The sequence below is a fragment of the Thermobia domestica genome, chromosome 15 (assembly GCF_964235325.1).
Source record: "Thermobia domestica chromosome 15, izTheDome1.hap1.1, whole genome shotgun sequence".
Classification (NCBI taxonomy): Eukaryota; Metazoa; Arthropoda; class Insecta; order Zygentoma; family Lepismatidae; genus Thermobia; species Thermobia domestica.
The window spans coordinates 117,013,871-117,036,308 of NC_137468.1; the positions used below are offsets into that span (position 1 = coordinate 117,013,871).

At 35.4% G+C, this 22,438-nt stretch overlaps 1 protein-coding gene across 16 annotated transcripts in view; it reads left to right on the top strand.

Moving 5' to 3' along the window:
* dati (zinc finger protein datilografo) overlaps positions 1–22,438 on the top strand; it is a 1,074,481-nt gene that overhangs the window by 817,996 nt on the left and 234,047 nt on the right. The gene's annotated exons all lie outside the window — the stretch shown is intronic.

The window sequence follows — 22,438 nt, forward strand, 5'->3', positions numbered from 1 at the left end:
ATTCGTATGTTAATGACTGGAAGAATAAAATTAATGCATTTGTCGTTTGATATTGAGTTGATTTATTCTGGAATGAGTGAAGCAAATTAAACTACAGGGTGGCACAAAAGTAGGTATATAGTTCCGTACTGATCAACTCATTGCTTTTGTATAATTCCTTATTGTTACCCATCAGGTAGACTTAGTTTTTATATTATTTGTTTTTAATGTCTTTTTACTTATATCTTAAGCTCGGAACAGCCGAAGCAAATAAATCTATAAGCTAGAATGTTATACTTGATCAATGCAAAAGTGTATACCTACTTTTGGGCCACCCTGTATATATAATTAGAACTAAAGTTAGACTTTCAGTGTACTAGGTGATCTTGGATATGTTTAGTTTGTTATAGTTAACTAATGTATTGTAATTCTTAAGCATAAGCATGACAACTTCTTTATCATGCTGTAATAGAAGAAGAAACAAACTTGTGTTTCGCTCATCGCGTAGATGCTTAATTGTTTGCACATTGTTAAGATAATAGAATAGTTTTCACTGATTGTAGCTGTTTTAGCTAATACAATCTAATATGTGTTGCAATTTGGGTTCAAAGTTGTCAGAATTATCCAAAGTCAGGATGATTTCTCTTCTATATATGTGTGTCTGCATTAATATAAATACAGGCAGAAGCAAAATAATTTTTGTAAGATACGTATTATTTGATTATTAGCAAATACTGCTGACTTATTTTTCATAATAACTTCAAAGCTATATGCAAAATATTCGAGATATACCCAGGTGTCAAAATCATCCATGTGATCATGGCTAAATAAATATGACAAAAAGTCAGTGTTACATTTAACCAAGAAATAAGATAATATTTAATTCAAGAATAGCATTTTGTGCTTGTTTACATTAATATTTGATCAATCCAGCAGTATGTGTCTGTAAGCAAAGAGTTTGAGATATCGTTAGGGAACTGACGAAGATTGCATGCACCTATTACAAACTTTCGAAGATGATTCTTGAGACTTATCAAAAAACAAAGTTTGAAAAATCCAATATTGAGGCTTTGAGCGTTCAAGGATGAAAACTATGCCTAGCTGAAGTGGTTCAGAATTTGTAAAGAAACTAATGTTCTACTGGAATATTCGTGTTTATCAACCATGCTATACTTATGCAACGAATTCCATAACTTAAGAAGTTAAGGATTTTGCAATTCGTTGCAGCTGAAGCATGTTTCGGAAACGTAAAAATTTAAATCAAGCTTATCCTAGTTTGCGTGTGATTTTTCGATCTTATTTAACTAGTTCCATCTTTTCAAGTATGGACATTGCACAATGATTTTCGCTTCCATCAGCTTATCGTTCTTTATTTTTGATTTGATTTCTATCAACAGCAAGGTTATGCCCTAGCGCTTAAAGTGGGATCTGAAGCACATAAGCTCCCACCGGGAATCGAACCCCGGTCTCCCTGGCCAAAAACGCGTACGCTAACTCCTTAATCACGAGGAGATTGTTTACGATTCTTAAAGGAGGCTCTCTTAACACGTGCTTATTAGATTTTTGTTTAAATGGTCATTAGCCAATGTTTGGTTATGTTCGTTTCATCCACTTTGAGTTGTGTGTTTTCTAGCACATTGCAAACTAAGCATTCGCCTTAACACTATATGTAATTAGGGGTCTAGTTGATTGAGTTAAGGAACACCCTGTATGCTTCTTTTCTCTCATTATGTGAGGAAGCAGACGGAGAAGAGTTTCGCTAGATGCGAGATGGAAAAAGGAAGAAGGAACTGGGATATATATTTTTTTTGTGTACGTACGGGAGCAACAACACACATGTGAGAGACATGAAGACTCTGAGTTGACGATATGACACTATCTATGTATGAGGGGTAACACCCCCTCTCCCCTTCTACCCCTCCTTCGCACACACTTTTCACACGTACCACACCCGAAAACCGGTTGGCCATCGTGAAGAAAAAACAAGAGGGACACTGGCCCCTTTCTTCTATGGCAGCTGGCTCTCATTTGAAATGCCCGCTGCTCCCAATGTTCCTTTTCAATTGAAGAGGAAAGAAAAAAATGGTCATTTAATTAGTGAAGTAATTCTAGAGCGTCTATTAGTATGCAAGAAGAGAAAATGTGCTGTGATACAATTGAACCGAGGACGAAGGATAGAAGAGTTCTGTTTCGTATTTCGACCCTTGTCTCTCTCTCTCTCTCTCCTGTTTCATTTTTTCAGAAGACGTCTTTTACACTGCGTCTGGGTGCTATATGCAAAATAGCAAAACAAAGAACTTCCCCATATAGGAACTGAAGAGAGGTTTGAATTTATATATACACATGAATGCCAGTAAAAGAGTGCTGTATAACGCTCAAACATTTCACGGTTAAATCAAAAGTTTGAAGAACCCGTTCTCTTTATCATAAAAAAAAAAAAAAAAACTTCCATAATTTCTCATAGGCAAAAACAAAAGGTAATTCACGTATGTAGGTTCGTTGAGAAATAAAATAAAAGCTTTTCTTCTGTTCTAAAAGTACGAGATTTCTAGTTTGTTTCGTATATTTGTACGCGATTATTTGTATCTAATTTACCTTTTACACTTGGTCTTACTCTTTTACAAATGTAAGTTAAACTTGTCACGCTGGCTTTGATTTTTCGGTTCTGAAGTGAAATTAAAATTAGTTGTATTATTTTTTCTTTACATTAACTGTGTAGATGTGAAATATTGCTTAGAAACTAACCGGAAAAAATATATTTGCCAAATACTATATATATTTCCCAGTGTCAAATACTATAAGTATTGCCAAATACTATACTAATATTTACCCTTCTATTGACACACCATTTCAATACAGAAGTGTAAAGTAGAGGAAAATACTCAAACAAATTTCTTATATGATTAGAATAAAAGATAAGGCCGGGTCAAAAAGTACTGAAGAATTTTATTAATGATATCCATTACTAAACGTTTAATTATTCACATGTTCGATTTCCGATACGATATTATTTCTCAATCACGATTCATTTGGTCTGCTTGTTCGGAGTGCATGACCTTACTCAACCGATCTCATTAAAATGATAGCTCCAATTGCAATCGGAATCACGTGCACTCATACCAGGATTCAAATCTGAGTTGTCTGAGACCAAATTTAAAATAAATCGAAATTTGCTCACGTATGTTCGCATAAGTTTAAATTTCAAGGCGGAAAGTATATATACTCGTATACAAGTAAAAATCCATTAGGAACACACAGTTGGGGTTCACGGATGCGACCCATCATGCATAAGGTAGTGGTATTTGATATTGATCCTGTTTAGATTTGCTTGTTACTACTAAGTTAGCAGACTTCCAGTTCCGCGCGTTTATGACGAAGATCGTGATCTCCTGGTCTTCCTATCACCGAGTTGTGTCACTAATTTGCTGACTTCTGGGTCACAGGTAGCAAAGTTCGTGATCCGGACAAGCAACTACATAGCAAGCATTTATCTCCATGAATATACTATGTCATTTTAATATACCTTGAAAAACGTTTAATGTACACTGAAGTAAAAACTCACATTCACACTAAGTCCCCTCAAAGCTTTGTATTTAGACCTTTTTCAGAGAAAAGTTTTAAAAAGTTAGAATGTGCCAACGTCAATATCGTATGGGTCTTGCAAAAGCTTTTTCATTTACTTAGAGAAGGAAAAGAAGGCGCACAGAGCAAAATCAGAGTAGCTCTGCCCTTCTCAGATAGAATATATTTAAATTCAATACTTCCTTCCTTCACTTTTCAATACCTGCTAGAAACCATTAATACAATTCTAACTTTATTATTAAAATTGAATTGGCATAACTTGAGTTCATTCCAAATGAAGAAAATACATTTGAATTAGGAAAATAGTTTATTTTGTGCTTACTTACATTCACTCTACTTGTATTTCCAGTGCTATAGGGAAGCACCTTCCACTTGGACGGTTTTGGCCTCCTTGCTTTATATTCTAACTGTAAGGTGTTTCCCTATAGCTCATGATTGAGTGTTAAGTCCTAAGCTCATACCAATGAGTTCCACGTTGGACAAACAATACGCATAGATGTTCTTGTAGTGTTTCAGTTTCATTTTGCTATCTTTTGTAATTGATTTACAATAAAGTACAAGGCTTGATTATGGAAAGTGACATTTCTAAAGTGGAAAGTGGAAAGTTTTGTTTTTATTTCTTTATTATTATTATTATTATTATTATTATTATTATTATTATTATTATTATTATTATTATTATTATTATTATTATTATTATTATTATTATTATTTCAATAACAATAAAACGTTTCCTATAATTACGTCTTAATTTGAGAAGTTCATATGTTGAAACTTCTTTTTCCGTTGTGCCCTAATATTTAAAGAAAAAATGTTGCGCGTTATTTTTCTCCTGAAAGTGACATTTCTAAATGGTGTTGTTGTTCTTGTTGGATGGATATGATATATATACACATCCACATCTCATGTAGAGAAGGAAGAGGGAACTAGGGAAAGAAGACATAACTACATGTTGTTAGATAGTAATTACATTTAGTGCGTCTGGCTTATTCTCCTGAAAGTGTTAATATGGAGTCTTCTAGGATGGAATGGAAAGAGTAACTTTTTTAATGCGAAAGAAAGTAATGTGTGGAAGTGACATGTTTTATTTCAACTTAGCAAACTCCCTTTGCTCACCTCTCCCGTTGGGTAAAATTAAAAATAACGAGCCTAACGTTGATGATTGCTTTTCGGATATAAACTGAGGGTAAAGAATAGATTGCGGTTAAGAAATGAAAAAGAAATATTAATGGGATTTTTTCACTAATTTTTGATATAACATCCGTTTTACTTTCTTGCTTTCTTTTAAATGCAAGTCCTATTACTAGGAAGAATTACACTACCTTTTTCTTGATTGAATTCGTTTGTAAAAAAAAAAAAAAAAAAAAAAAAAGAGGTTCTGCTCAAATATATTGACTTTTGTCCTCCTATATATGAATGTACAGTAGTAGGCACTTTTTTCTGTGTACTGAGAAACTTACTAAGAGTTAAGCCCTAACCAGAACCATGACCATTGATGATTGTATTGGGAAACTGTGTGGGGGATCTCACCAGGAGGTAATATTGATCTTGTGAAGGGATGTGAAAGATAAAAGTAGAAACAAATAGGGGTAATATGTGGCAAAAGTTGGGGTTGATTTGTTCTGATGCACGAATGAAATGTGGTTTAGAGCGTAAGAAAACTTGGTTATGTTTTCGTGACTTTAAAAGAAAAGATCGATAATAAGAATTTCTTTAAAGCTAATATATTAGAATACTGTGCTAAGGGTAATTGTCCGACTCATCTCGTAGCATATTCAGTTCCAAACGTTGTAGAATCAGTTACTCAGAGTTTTTTCCATTACAGCATTTTATTGTTTAATTCAATAATGTAATATTCTTTTGCGCCATTACGAAATTTTCTGTACTACAATTAGGTAATACAGACAATATTATGTGTGCGATATATATTCTTTTGCTACTAATACGGCATTTTAGTAAGTGATACGGAATAGGTCCCCATATATATATATATATATATATATATATATATATATATATATATATATATATATATATATATATATATATATATATATATATATATATATATATATATATATATATATATATATATATATATATATATATATATATATATATATAGATAGATAGATAGATAGATAGATAGATAGATAGATAGATATAGATATAGATATATTATGCATATAGAATATGCCCCTTTGTGTTCAGAAACGTTGAGTGATGTTAATATTTCAAGTGTAGAAACATTACAAAATTAATTCTGAAGAACAACTTGGTAAACAAACCTTAGTTATATCTTCAGCTTCTTCTTGACTATATATATATATATATATATATATATATATATATATATATATATATATATATATAAAATTTGTATTATCGCCTTTGGTAGGAAACCTTCCTTTGATTCCTGATGGAAGTGCGAAACGTTCAGATGCTGCATTAACCTTAGTTCCAGATCTCGTATAATGTTCGTGCGGTTAACGTACGCGCCTTTCAGATAGGAGACCCGGATTCGATTCCCGACGAGAGCTTATGTGGTTCGGATTCCATACGAATCAGTAGGTTCACGTCTCATATAGCCTCTCTGCTGAACGGGACGTTAAACTGAAAATCAACCCAACTCTATAATATTCGTGATGAAAAGGAAAGTTAAGGAACAAACAAAACTTTTGAATATTGTTTCCAAATACTCCAGAATTTTTTTCTGAATGTTTGGAAACAACAATGAATATTCTCGATATGTTTGTAAGAGGAAATAGGGTATATGTAAATCATTACCACATTTTATATAAGAAACTTGAAATTAAATATCAAATATCAAAGCATAATTATCTTAGTCAAACCAGTCAGCTTCATAGATGAAACCGAAGCTTATTTTTCAATATGACCTGCTATTCTGGATGATTTTCTAACACAATGAATCTACTAGTAAACTTCTCTCTCTGGTAAACTGGTATATATATATATATATATATATATATATATATATATATATATATCAAATATACAACTTCTCAACTTGGATATCCCGATATCTTTTGACATTGGACACCGATATCTAAAGAGATGGATAGGCTTTCCTTTCTACTTTTCCTTGTTGAGATGGAAAAATAAAAGTGATGTGAAAAAATAACATAATCGTTGCAAAAACCTGGACTGATGCTGTAGATGATTTAGAAAAGATGTTATGGACTGAGAGTAAGTTGATAAAATGATAAAAGTAACTGTCTTTACTGACTCTATCGTAGTTTCAATTGTTTTTGTAACTTACGACTTACGGCAAGCTAATTTGAGGTGGCTACAATGTAAGTTCTTAGCACTTGGTTTGAGCCTACATACAGTCAATATCATGCGTAAATCGAACCGTTGCTTCTCTATCACTGCGTCGAGAAGAACGCGTAGGATTCTTGATTTGATTCCAGCTCGCGCCAAATGAACGTTATGGTGGACAAACACTGTGTGTATGGGTTATCTTGGGATTATCATGTTTCCTTACATGTTCTTCATTTCACCATTTTCTTCACTATCATCATCACAGCCTCCTTTGGCATCTGTGCATATATGTGGGACGTGAAGCTACGCATAGTGAAGAAAGAATCGTTAATTTCTTGTGATGCTTACACGATTGTCCTGTTTCAATATACTTCAATACATGTAAATACATATACAGTGTACGTTAATGTAAACGTACAGTATGGTATAAAATCAAGTATTCTAAAATATTGTATTATGTTTCTGTATGTACAATACGAAACAGTAGTGTAACGTATATAATTTTCTACATTAAAAAATCCTTATCCCTCACTTTTGGACACCCTTCTTACTTAAACCCATTTCCTGTGAACCGCAGGTGTCCAACTTATATAATTTGCTATACTATATATATAATTTACGATTAGTTCTACAACTAAATGATTACTGTGCTGAAGTAAAATATGTTTATAGAAAACAACTACGGAACAGGAACTTGAAGCCGTAACACACGTTAAGAAGGTATTGAAAATATCACTTCTTTCACAGATCGTTTTCAGTTCAAGGTGTACAAGAGGTTGCTTCTGAAGAGTCATTCGGAGAGCTATTAATCCGCTCTACACTTTGTCCTTTTTATTCCTCAAGAACTGCTGGCAACCAGGTAGACAACGTTCAATACAATGCGAAGAACACTATAGGCCCTTGTGTGCAGCCTGGGGCCATGCAAATGCATCAGTTGAAGAGGTATCATAGCATTAGTAGTGCCATCTGGTGTCTTTTCAAGTTAGTGAATTAGAAGTGGTCCTAATGGATTTACTTTCAAAAGTGCCGTCAAAAACCATACTTGGCTCAACAACTGAAATGAATAGCTCTAAAATAGCTTCTACTTTACTTTCATTTTTCTCTCTCTTCTGTCACTTTTTATACTTTTTTATTTGAATAACCAGAGAAAAAAGATCGATTAAACGAAGCCACTTCCGAACTGCCATTCTTCTAGCTAATGCTGTTCTTCCTGCTTTGTATAATGTCCGCATAGTCTGTATAATAAATGAGAAAATGCATATTTCTTAATTATGCGAGTAGAGCACCACATATATCTCAAATGTGGATGTTTTAATACATAAAAGATTGAACGTTAACTATACCGTTCTCTTTGAAAAAAATAAATAAATAAATAAATAAATAAATGGCCATACATGAACGTACCTAGCACAATATTCAGTCCGAGATCGTGTGCTGTTAGTCTATTTCAAAAGTAAAATATGTTGGTCTAAGCCCACTATGTTGTGAATCTTTTGTCCGAAATGGGATGTATATGCTGTCATAGCATGAGCTTCCTTTCTAAGTGGCTTTCAGTAGACCTGAAATAACATCTTACTACTATCCACCCTGTGAAAGAAACTGAAAAAATAAATACATTAGACATCGAATCCGGGACCTTCATCTTACGAAGATAAAAGAATCAACAGCCAACCAGTTTATATAGTATGCTGTTGCATCCCAATCTATCGGTTTCAAAGTAAAATGTATGACACTGAACATGTTACAGAACATTGCCATGTAGGTTGTTATTTTTAAGATAAATTCATTGTGTTTTGTTTACTATCATTTCGGTTCTCAATCCACAACAGTGCATACTATGTACCAAAGAGATTAAAAAATAAACAACGTAGATTTTGCTCATGAAAGGAAGCTTACCTTCAACGTGGCTACTCGAAAGTTCTGGTTTGAAACACAGAGCTAGTAATCTTCAATAAACATGGATGTGTGCATTTATCAAAATCATAGCCTAAGTATTTTGCCATCACCTGCAGGTCACTACCGCAAACTAAGAAACTTTCATGGTATAAAGTTTTCATCCCCCATTCACGTGACGTTGCAATATCAGATTTAATACCTTACCTCAATTTTAGTACTTTCCCCTCCCCCTCTTTTCCTTCCACCATACATTATTCTACATGGTGTGAAATTAATCGGCATGCTTTTTGTTTGTCTGCAGTGTTGTCTTCTATAAGAATATTTTAGTGAAATTATGAAGTTTTCTTTCAGAGTAGGACATGCTAGCTCGCTATAGGTAAAGTCAGAAATGCATATTTAAAGGTTATTTTTTTTTAGAAATAAAGAAATTGAGGTAGTACTAATACAAAGAAATCTTCTTGTGAGTTGAGATATCCCTTGCGGCTATGAAGTTGACTCAGCGCGGGGCCGCGGTGGCTCAGTCGTAGAACGTTCACCTCTGGTGCTAGGGTTCTTCCGTTTCCTCCCACTTTCTTCATTCCACTATTTCATTCATTACTCATCATCACCGTCTCCTTTAGCCTAACCGGCATAACCGTGGGACGTAAAACTCAAAGATTTCATTTCATATTTCCATCATCAGTGTGTCAGACTTGGATTCGATCTCCGGTGAAAGTCTATGTGGTTTGGATTCCACGTTAAGCTATTGGTCCATGTCTTGTATGGAGTCGGAGCTCAAAGAAATGTTTCAATTCCAGACTAACAGATCTGTGAATTAAACATGAAATACAATATTATTTTCAAGGTAGTTAATTCAAAATAATTTGTTTAATAAATCAAAAAATAAGAATAATCCACAAGACGAGTCGAGAATTTTCGTGATAGGTACAAGAGATATAGAACACATTCAATAGAAATAAATATATTTTCTGAGACGAGACATCACTTTTGTCACCATTTTCGAAACGAGACGGCCTCAACTCTTGCCTGTTTGGCAACCCTGGGGCCTAAAGACTTAAGCTGTTTTTAAGACTGACTAACGATACCATATTTATGGGAAAACGCATCTATGTAAAGGGGGGACGGTAGGTAGAGCGCTTCCCTATGGTGCGTGGGATTCCGGGTTCGATCCCCGGCCAAGTAAGCTTGTGGTGGACAACATTGTGCTCTTGGTTTTTCTCAGGGTACTCCCGTTTCCTCCCACTTTCTCATTCCACCAATTCTTTCATCATCATTCACTTGCTTTCATTATCGTCTCCCTTAACCTAACTAGCATAATCGTGGGACTTAAACTCAAAGATTTCATTTCATTTTGCATCTATGTAACTTTCGCGAACTGCATATAATGCTTCTTCTGTTACGTTTACACTGCTGAGTTTCCATTCAAATGATAGATAGAATCCTGAGAAGTAAGCAAAGGTCCAGCTGCTCTGCCGTATGTTGGTGTTGCTTGCAGATGATCAGTGATACCTTCTCGCAATGGATTGTGGGAACTTCATAAACCGTCAGCTGGTCACCGGGTACTAGGGTCAAGGCCCACATGACCTGGCAACCAACTCACCCACAGTCAGCCTTCTATCAACGTTTTGCTCTCTAGAAAAGTGTAATCACTTTTATGAAAGACAAAAGAAAGAGAAATATTTTCTTGTGTAGTGGAGTCTTTACTTTAGAGTCAAATTCTGAAAGGAACAAATCTACTAGACTATTTATATGTATATTACAGTCAAATTACACTTTGAGAATCTTCATAATAACATCCCTGTGATCGAGGTGATAGAACGCTAAGTAAAATTAAAGTACCAGAGAACACTGTAAATTTATGTATTACTATAATGAGAGAGCCGATTTATGTACCTAGGTAATATAGTCTTTATAAATTGATGGCAAACTGTCCTGAATGGTTATTTATCTGTTTAAAGTAGAATAAGGTAAAATTCTCCAAATATACAAAATAAGGATGAATTTTAAAATAGATTACTCTGGAAGCGATAGTGATTTTCTATTCAAAGCTAAATTATTTTAAACGAAGCTGAACTCGCATCCACTTTTACAAATGAGCTAGCTCAAAAGAAAGTTCACTGAAAGTGAGCACACTCCGAGAAGCAGGTTTATACGAACGTTCTGTTTTTTTTTTTTTTTTTTTTTTTGAGCTTTTCTCCAGTTCAGAACTAGGAGTTTCTGTTTTCAGAAAAAAAAGAAAAAGAAAAATTATGTGAAATTTCTAGTTTTATATCCCACAGTTATGGCCTTTAGATAAAGGAGACATATTTTTAATAAAAGTGAATGACGAAAAAAAGATTGGTTGAATGAGAATGTGTAAGGAAACGGGAGTACCTCGAGAAAACACACGGCCACAATGTTGTCTACCACAAACTTTAGCGACTTAACACCAAAATTGAACGCTTTTTTACTGAACCAGCCTTTTTGTTTCCTGGGTTTTGACACGTTATTTCACTACACTATATAAGATAATAAACTATAAGTTAACGTGGGATCCATCTCGAAAGTGAATATTTTTACACAAGCTTTTCTAAATTTCAGAAGTATTAGACAATAATTTATTAGTGATATGACAGTCAAAGTAAACAAAGAGCAACTTTGTTGTAGGGTAGGTCAACGTCTCACGTGCCTTTCCTTTAGTTAATCTCATTTACTTAGTTCAACATTTCGGGCCACGGTGGCTCAGTAGTTGAGCGTTCCCCTCTGATGCATGGGGTCCTTGGTTCGATCCCAGTTCGCGCCGAGCTTTACTGGGAACAAATACTGTGTGCGTGGGTTTTCTCGGTGTTCTCCGTTTCCTCCCACTCTCTTCATTCCACCATTTCATTCATTTCTCATCATCATCGTCTCCTATAGCTTAGCCGGTATAAGCGTAGACGTAAAATTGAAAGATTTCATTTTCATTTTGAATTAGTTTTTTAATAAACAATTTTTTTGTATTTCTCATACTTTATCTTGACATGAAAGACAAATGTATATGATATATCTTAAAATTAATCACAATACTATGCTCACTCCAATTTTTCCACTTAAGGCTTTTCTTTTTTTTTTTTTTTTTTTTTACAAAATCGGCGAACTCCATCCCTCTCTTGATTGCGTTAGTACCATACGAGGTGCTTCTTCGTACCTGTTGCGTACAACCCTAAGCTAGGTTTTAGATGGAATTTGTTGAATAGATGGGATGGGATTTATTCCAGTATTCTGCATCTTTAAACCCCTTCTCCGTGAAGAAGTTGCGAACTGTTCAATTACTCTATTATAAAGATCTGATCCTGAAAATAACAGATAAAAGCGCTTGCAGCTAAAGCAACACTTAAGACTGAACTAGGTTTAATGTGAATGCAATCTTTGGACTTGGTTTTGTATTAATCACATTGCACTATTTAACAGTAACAGGTAAAGTTAGCTTTTAGAGCAATTATTTTTAACTGGTCGATGTAGGACGTAGGAGCAAGCTTTTACAATCAGAGTTATAACGGAGCACTAGAACAAAGGAGGAGTGAAGGATAAAGTAGGAGAATGGAGTTTTGGTAGAGTACATTTAACCATGGATCAATGAGTAGCAAATAACGGCAACATTATCGATGTTATTGTTTGCATGTCGCCACTGTTTTGTCTTAACAACAGGTTCCCTACCTACTCCTTCTCCTATCTGTGTAGTATACTAAGAAATAGAGTAGACATCGTAGAGCATTCAAGTGAAAATGACTGTTATAGAGCGTGCCAAGAAATAAAAGAAAGCAATTCTAATAGAAGTAATTTAAAAAATGCAATTGGAAGAGTTGCTCCTGACCAGATATTATATACTTACGTAAAGCTCCTTATTTTTTAAATTTTATTTTATTTTATCTGCGTGTGGGTTGAATTTGTTCACTGATATTGTAATTGAAACACTGTGTTGCTTTTAACGATTTTCGTTTCTTTCTATTGATATTTATTTATTTATACATATTTCTGGGTATTACCGGAATCTATGCCCGGTCTGGGGCCTACATACTAGGTATGTTGTGAATGAGGAAAGCCCAGGAAAACTTCACTCAGGATTGCTAGCCTGAAAAGTTGTTACACCTTTCCGACATAGTGCCACCACCGGGAATCGAACCTGTTCGCACTTAAGGCGAGAGCGTTTGTGATTAGCGATTACGTGGGATCTTTCGTTTCTTTCAAATAACGTTGCATCGTCTTTGTGATACTTGATAATTTTAGTCTAAAATTCTTTGGAATAGAAACCAGTTTCTAATGGAATTTTATTTTCAAGACAATACACGTATAATCTAAACCAAATGCCTTTTCTGTTTATAAAACTTGTTATTTTCCCACAGCATCTAAGACAAAACGAAGGTTAAGTGCACACAATCCAAACTAAGAAGAAAAAGACTTCTGAGATGCCTAAATACAAGTTCAATTTCTTTTTTTCTTGTTTCATTAGTAGGAAAAACTAGGTAAAAAAAATTATAAACGTTGTTCGCGAACACCAAACTAATTGTTTAGCTAAGCTCCATAAGATTTTAGACTGGTCTGCGACTGGAAGTTAATAAAAATTGTAAACAATTCCCTCGTTGCATTCAGTGTACGTAATTATTTAGTACTACAGTAACTTGTTTTTAAAATTCTTGTTTGAAGGATGTAATTGCAGTAAATGTCTACTATTCTTCTCTTTTTGCTATTCTTCATTTTACAACTTAATGGGGGTAACTAATATATATATAAAGACATAATAAATCATTAGGTTACTGAGTTACTTTAAACGCAATTATTCTTGTGAACTTCCCAATAACAAATTGATAGTTCCATTACATATTCACAGTTCTAAACTCCTATATGAATTATGTATATGTTGCTTACAGATCATTAGTGACTGAATAAAAAGCCAAATATGAAGTGAACTGTTTACGTGGAATATGATATAATCAGTGAGCAAAGGTTTTGATTATTATTATTTTGGATTTTGTGTGCGTATAGAAAGGAGAGAGAATGTTTGTGTGTGTGTGTGTGTGTGTGTGAGAGAGAGAGAGAGAGAGAGAGTACATGTGGATGTGTAATCATATAGAACTGAAGAAATTGACAATTTTATATCTGAAATCCGTTCTGCTGCTATTCTTCGGACCGTTGTTGAAAACTTAATCACTGATATTGAGAAAAAAGTAAGATGTATTTTGGTACACGTAAATTGTGTTAGAAACCTCAAAATAGCAAATGAAAATATTAGCAATAACAATAATAATTTGATTGATTGTACCTAAAAACCATAGTATTTCGTAAAGCATAGGGTCTATTTAAAAATATTTTATAAATTTTTGATTTTAATGATTTTTTTTTTTTTTTGTAATTTATTATCATAATGAACCTTTGTACTTTTTAAATACATCGCCAAATATTTTCTTTTGATATTCCTGAAAATCCTTTGCTATCTTTTAGTTTTTGTGTTTTAAGACTATAGCATTAAGCGTACGCCAAACATTTGATTGACCCAAATCGCTCGATCAGTTCGTATGCAACTGCAGATCTCCTTTCGATGCTTGTGTGAAGTAGTTTTCTGCTCCACACTCATATTTATTTAGTCCGATTACAAGTTTGCGGTGAAAATGTGGAAGTTACAGCCCTTATAATGTATAAAAGTATTTTTTGAATAAATCACATGCAATTTTACGTCCTAATAATTTATATAAAACAAGAGGTGGAATTCATTAAATGATTGGGAGTTGGAGTAATCGTAAATATTTTCATCGATAGTTAGAGTCTAGATATGCAAACCCACTTAAAGCAGGAATTTACTTTCTTGAAATGAAATGTAGTTTAGTGAACCATAGTGCACATAAAATAGACAACCGACACTACTCTGCTGTTCTGCAGAGACCCGGGTTCGATTCCCGGCGGGAGCTCATGTGGTTCGGATTCCACGTTAATCAGTAGATCCACGTCTCATATAGCCTCGCTGCTGAACGGGACGTTAAACTAAAAATCAATTCAATTCAATTCTGCTGTTCTGCAGGTTGCATGACCCGATAATCGATAGGGACAATTGTTGTCCAAAATTTGGACATTTGTTTACTTTCAAAGATGGTACATACAGATTATTCTTTCCGTGTGAAGAACGGGCATTTCTGCTCGTTTTAAATAAATTCTCAACATTATAATTGTATAATACTTTTAGCGAAAGTGGTAGTTGGTATGCATGCCATGAAACTCTTGTATGTAGATTAAAACGAAAGGAAAATCTGTGTTCAAACTAAAACCGTGAAATAGTAGTACAAATTTATATTAACTGCAAAACGAAATTACGTTTATCCAGACCAAATGCAGTCAGAATGCAGCAGATCAATGCAAGCTATCGTACAAAAAGAAACCAAAAATATAATGTAATATAGTGAATAATTTCCTTAAATGTTTTTATATACAGAAAATATTGTTGGAGTTGCTTATTCCATTTCTCATTCTTTCTTTACCGACTTCCCTGTTTCTTCAACCATTGCAAACTTCTCTTTTTTCCTTTTCATACTGTTTTTTTCCTTTATGTTACCGCCCTTCAACATGAGGACCCCTCTTCTCCTACCTACATCAACTCAATCGATTTTCATTAAGAAAGAATGGACGGATATTATGAGAGAGCAAAAATGCAAATGAGCAAACTACCCATCACTGGTCTAGGGATATTGTCTGAACCCACCCATTTATCCCTACGCCCTCATCTTTCTTTTTATTTCTTTTCTCTTGGCCTCCCTCCGTTGTCTTTGCATTAGACACCTTTTTCCCCCCTGTTTTCACTTCGATCTTTTCTATATCTGCTCTTCGTTTTTGCAAGACTTTGCTTCTGTCTTTCTCGGAAATGCCAGAGTTCAGAGAACTCTTTCCTGGCTAAGTGGTTAGCATACGCATCCTTAACGCAGAATACTCGGTTTCAATTCCCTGTGGCAGCTCGTTTGGTACAGATCCCACATTAAACTTTAAGTTCGCGTCTCAAAAAGTCACGGTGCTGAAGAGAGACGTTATATTGCAAAATGAGCCAGAGGTCGGACTTCGAACTGAACTAATGATCCACGATATTTCTAGTCAGATGGTGATCTCACCACAACACAGACTTGAAATATAGATAGGCACTCTGCAGGAGACAAGTTGGTCAACGGTAGACCGCTCACTTCTGGTACGAGGGGTCCTTGGTCGATCCCGACTGCATAAGATTATGGCAGATAACATCGTATTTATGGGTTTTCTCAAGGTTTTCCATTCCTCCTACATTATCATTCCACCAATTATCTCACAATCTTTCGCCTTCATTATTCTTTATCTCTTTTAGCCCAAAGAGCTTGACCATAAGACATAAAATTACCAATTTCGCTTCACTTCAAGGCATCCTGTAACAAATAGAATTACCCAGCAATTTGTTAGTAGTAAACCCTACAGTAAGTGGTAATGTACTGACAATACTTAGGTAGTATGCAACTAACAAATAGTGCTCTTTCGTGTCAACTTTACTAACGCATGTGCTTCCTGTGCTCGAAAGCGTGGGTTCAATCCTCATTGTGGGTACTTGCCTACGATAAAAAAAAATCGAGTTGTGGCTTGCATTCTACTTAAAGGATTAGGTGAAATCTGCTATAGCCTCGGTGCTGAAAGAGACATTAAATTTCAATCTAGTAACCAACTAATTAATAAACTGGAAGTACGTGTAAAGCTATTTTGTTAAGTTCTGTTGTGTAAGCTATTTTGTTCTGGAAGAAATTTACATCTTCACCAATTCAACGTAAAGAGTTATGTGGCTTTAGCTCAATACAACTCCGAGCTCCAGTACTATTTATCACAAAATTAAACATTTTGAGAGATTTTGATCAGTTCCTTTAATATTGTTATATCATTTTCGTTCGCGGTGTCCTTCCACTTTTCATGCCCCAGTACGTTTGTGATACCCCGAATTATGTAAAAGGTAAGAATAAGTGACAACACCAGAAGAAAATAGAAAGACGAGCGTCCGTCTCCAGTGACGACGCTTTACCCCCGCAAACAAAATTGTATTAAGATATAGGTGAAGCAATATAAAATTACCCTTTTCGCATACAAAACTTTGCTGTTTCTCAACTTTTTTTCTGTCCCTCCACTTACCTCCACCCAATTAATTAAAACTGGCGTCGTCGCTGTAAAGAATCTTTCAGTGAGTTCCTGTATCAATTTCATCCGAATTTAAAATACTTTTCACTGAATATTTTATATGTTAAGAAATAATTACTGACTCGATGAAGCAATGACAATGTAGAAATGACCTTGAAACGCCTATTTAATCGTAATGTGAAATATCCTAATAAGGGTGTTCATTCAAATCCTTATCAAATATGAATTGAAGTAACCTGTGCTATTTTTCGATGCACTATCCTGCCACTATATTTTTTGTAACCTCGCTATGGATCTCTTTACTCAGTCATTGTGGAATTATTTTCCCCGTTCCTCCATCACTAGAAAATTGTCTGAACTATTTCTTGTCCATAATACGACTAACAATGCTAAAGACTCAACAATCGAATTTAGTTCGTACTTTTAGCATTTCTTACAATCAACCTACAACTGTAGTTCTCAGCCTTTCGAAAATTATGAGCTCCATAGACTCCTTCTTCCTCACAAATAATAGCAAAAATAATACAACGTAAAAAAACTATCTTAACGGTGACTCATTGACAAATTGTAAGCAACCCCTGGAAAATGAAATAAAATACACTTCACAATTGCTAAGGAACCACTGATTTTTGCGACGTACCATTCCCGGGTGCCGACTAATATACTCAAATGCAATGCAGATGAGAAGGACCTGTTATCAGTATAAAAAGCAGTGCACGAAATTTCTGTATTCAGTCAAAAATGCATGCAGTGAGGTGTTTCACGTAAATAGCACCATAAGTGGTGGAAATCAGTTCTGTGAAATTCATTGTGGTGGGCCAATAATAAAGTGCAAAATGGCTTCAAGACAGCATTTCAGTGCGTACGACCGTGGACGTACAGATGGAAGGCTGTAAGCTGTTCAAATTGTCACTACTGTGACAACAGCAATTAGAGTGTCAAAAAGTGTCATCTCGGGTTTGAAAGAGGCCGATGAAGGTGGAAATGCGATGGAAAAGCATACCGGTGGTCTTCGAAGGAAGACTAGACCTCAAGACGATCGATATGTACTCCTAGTGGCGAAAAGGAACGGACAGTGCACTACGCGTCAGATAGTTGCAGACCTTGCAACTGCTCCCGGTGCACATGTATCTGCCAGAACCATTTCGCTGCACTTAAATCAGTTTAGTTTGTTTGCACGGAAGCCTGTTAAATGCATCCGACTTCAACCACGCCATCGTCGCGAATGATTACAGTGGTGTCAGGAACACGTTGGTTTGGATCAGCAACAATGGTCCAGAGTGATGTTCTCCGATGAATCCCTTTTCGTTGTGACAAGTGATTGTGGCCACCAGTTCCTCTGAAGAGAGCGGAAAAGACGTTATGCACACCAGAATGTTCACGAACGTGATCGCTACGGTCAAGGCGTGATGGTGTGGGCAGGCATTATGCACAATGGCAGAACCCACTGTATCTTTGACATCTCAGCGGTATTACAGAGAGATTCTTCTGAATCATGTGCCGCAATCTGTGCCATTTTAAATTAAAATGATTACACACTGTCTCTACTTCATATGTACTGCGTTTCATTTCTTCCCTCAATGTTTAGTCTGAATCATTCCTAAAAATGGCATTGTTTCTTAGCATTTGTCAAGCACTGTCTTTTAGTTTAACGATCCACGATTATACTCTTTAGGCTAAGGGAGACAATGATTAAGGCAAGTGAATGACGATGGTAGACGCAGCGGAATGAGAATGTGGAAGGAAATTGGAGAATCCGAGAAAATCCTCAGACACGATATTGCGATGATGTACCCAAGTTACTTGGTTGGGAATCAAACTAGGGACACCACGTACCAGAGGCAAACTATTTACCACTGAGTCACCGTCCCTCCCGCAATCCCTAAGAGACACGGGTAACCAGTTAAAAATAACTGACTTAGAAAAACGTACTTACCATTTCCGAACGAATTTCATATTTTGATCGTTTGTACTTTTTGTATATTGGTTTATTCACACAATATTTACTGGACCAATACATCTGTCAGAATCGTAGTGCTTCCTCCAAAGTAGGGGCACAGTGTCTTAGTGATAAAGTGCTTACTTCCGTGCGGGGTGGACCTCGTTCGATCCCAGACTATAAAAGTTCGTACTGGATAAACTTGTACCCGCAAGTTTTCTCGGGATTATCCTGTTTGTTTGTTTTTTCGCGTTTTCTGCTACATTCTCATTTCACGAATTATTTCCCAATAATTAGCTTCCATCTATTCTTTGTTTCTATTATTGGAGAGGATTTGAGTTTACCATCCCTTCAGTATTTTATAAGACATGGAGCTACGGATTAATGTGAGATCCGAACCTCTTGCGCTTCCGCCGGGTTTCCTATGACAAAGTCGCGTACGCTATTCTCCTAGCCATGAGTGATCTGTCTGTCTTCATTAGTCTCAGTTCTTCCTCAATAGCCAATTCTGTACTGAGACAAAGCAGTTCAATGGAATATACGGTACGTATCTTTCCTTTCTCGAATTCTAACGATGATCTTGTAACTTGGGCCACGTTCTAAGACTTTTTGTTTGTTGAAGTATCGTACTTAGTAGTTAATTTGTCTTAGTCAACGTTTGATAAAATATCCAAGGAATTCTTTGGGGTGACTTCTTGCGCCACCCCTGTACCACGTCGAGTTGTGCATTAATGGAAGTTACGGTTAAAAGTAATAGATATTCTCTTTCCCCTGACTTCGATTCTCGAGTTATGACTGTTTTTTGTTATTTATTTATTTATTTTTCCGACAGATTTTCGACTGGCCATAGCGCCGAAAGGAAGCGTTTGTTCACCCAGATTAGTCTATACTTTTTCTCTTATTTTGGTGTCAGGGATTAGCTCCCAAACGTTGTGGTGATGTTTTGAAACACCTTGTATATTTCAACTCTGTTCCTGAGTAGCTCCTGTCTGTCAATCACTTTCCAGTATTTCCAAAACAAACCAAAAGTGAACTAAATTCAGTAAATCGCCTTCCTCTTGTGCTTTCTTGTTGTGTAGTACTTATTATATATTTATATTATAGTTGACAGGAATTGCCAACATTGATCGAAATATCTGGTAAAAATGTAGTAGAGAAATTCCCTCTTTAGTGCAGAAATTCCCTCCTTGCATCTTACCGCCATTTTAGGCAAGATGGGAATTCTCATCTCGCCTAAAATGGCTGATATTCTTATCTTGGAGACATCAGTGGCTGATAAATCGTTAGGCGATGTGGGATTAGGCGAGATGGGATGGAATCATCTAGCAATATTTGGGTTAAATACTCTTCTGAATTAAGAAATGAAGAACGTTTCTCAGAGTTACTGAAAATTGCTGATTTTTTTCTCATTGGTTAATCATAATGCTAGCGTTGAAAGAGTGTTTTCCTTTAATAATAATCAGTAGACAAAGGAAAGAAGTACTTTATTCATAGAAATAATTTAAAGTATTGCATGTGTGGAGTATAATTTTAAGGAATATTCATATTGTGAATTTTATGATTTGCTTTTGAAACATAAACAATTGTTATTAGAGCTAGGTGCATCAAAGAAATATGATACAGCTGAAAATGAAAGCAAATCCAATTAAACATGAGTAATTTGTATGAAAAAAATACATCATTAGTGAATCAGTGTAGCGTTTTAAGTTTATTACAGTAATATAGTATACCATATTTTCTATGTCAATAAAGTTTTGTACACATCCTTACCGTTCAAACAATGATTTTTGTTCATAATGCCAGATTTAAGAAAATAATATAAAATGTATAAATATTTCTTAAAGCTCTCAAAATGTCTGCTTACATTATAAATTCTTAACCCTTTCAGCGTATAATAGTTTGTGATATTGCTTATTTGTCTTACAACCATCTCATTAACTTGAAACGATCGTAGGCGACACCCTAAGTCCACAATAAAGATATTACGGTAATTATTATGAGTATAGATTATTTCGGTCCAAGTTAGTTTAGACAAACGTCTTCTTTTTTCAAGTCAGTAATCTGGTCACCCTACCCTAGGGATTCGTGTAAAATTGATCCAAATGCAAAGTTCTCCGCTGCCTAATGTGTATTGTACTAAATTTGGTTGCCCATAGCGGTAATTTTCATATTTATGGGCCTTCATATATCTGGAATTCACGTAATTATACACTATTATAACGCTCGGACACAAAATTGCTTTTAGTTTCTTTAAATGTCACTGGACATGAATGTAGGCATATGCAAAAGAAATTAGATCAAGTACTGCTTCTGACACATGTTACCCACCCCGGCCGCCATCTTGGATTTAACTTCCGGTTTTTCAAATGGAAATAGGTGCAAGTGGTACATACAATTCATTTACAATTTTCTCGGAAATTCACTGGTGTATATTTTACCGTAGCTTGTACCGTTTGGAAGGTATTATATGTTGAATCCTTCCAGGCACTTCGCGAATAGACAGTGCAGATTAATATCAGTTTTGTAAAGACTGGAGTCTTTTTACGACTTCTGGCTTACGTTTTTGATGACAGATCAAAACAATTTCTAATTGGAAAACTCCTTACAACATAGATGTCATAATCTTATTACATTTCTGTGAGTGACTGTTGTAACTTCCATGTTATACTATAAAAAGAAAGTATTGTATTATAGTCAAAATGCCTAATGTAAATCCAGATACGACCAGATTTGGGTGAAGACCTACCATTTCCGTATTGACATCTGTGTGTCTGCATGTATATATATTCAGAGAATATTTCATCAACGATTACGTAAAAGATTACATATGCACACGGGGCCTGCACAACTTTCTATTTGGTTCAATATTCGTAAAGTGCCTAACATTTAATGGAACATGCTACGGTAAAACTCACTACACCAATGAATTTCCGAGAAAAGTTTAATTTGATGTAGGCCTTTCACTTGCATCTATTGCCATTTGAAAAACCGAAAGTTGAATCCCAAGATGACAGCCAAGGAGGGTATCATATGTCAGAGAAGCAGTACTTGATTCAATTAATTTTGAACATGCCCACATTAATGTCCAAGCGACATTAAAGAAACCAAAAGCAATTTTGTGTCTGAGTGTTATAGTAGTATATGATTGAATTCCGGATATATGAAGGCCCATAAATATGCAAATGACCGGTATGGGCTGCTTAAATTAGCACAATACAGATTGGGCAACAGAGAACTTTGCATTTGAATCAATTTTACTCGAATCCCGAGGGGATACTTCGCGAATGTACCTTGTCAGTTTCCGTACAACTTGGAAACGAACATGAGTTTTACGGAAAGAAAAAAGTATATCATTTGGAACAACTTTCCAGTTTTGATCATCTGTATTTCCTCCGTATTCAGTCGGTGTAAGGACCTCAAACTTGTTCTGTTGGACCTGGGTTATCGAAATGTTTCTAAAACTGCCTTACTGCTCCCAAAATCTGACATTCAGGGTGGGGTGGGGCGGCCGCCCTCCTGCCCCACTGACGCCCCTGTCTAGTGGCTGCCATATGAAACTATTCCACGTCCTTTCACGTGGTTTTAGTTATATTTATTTTGGACTCTTGACTGCGAAGA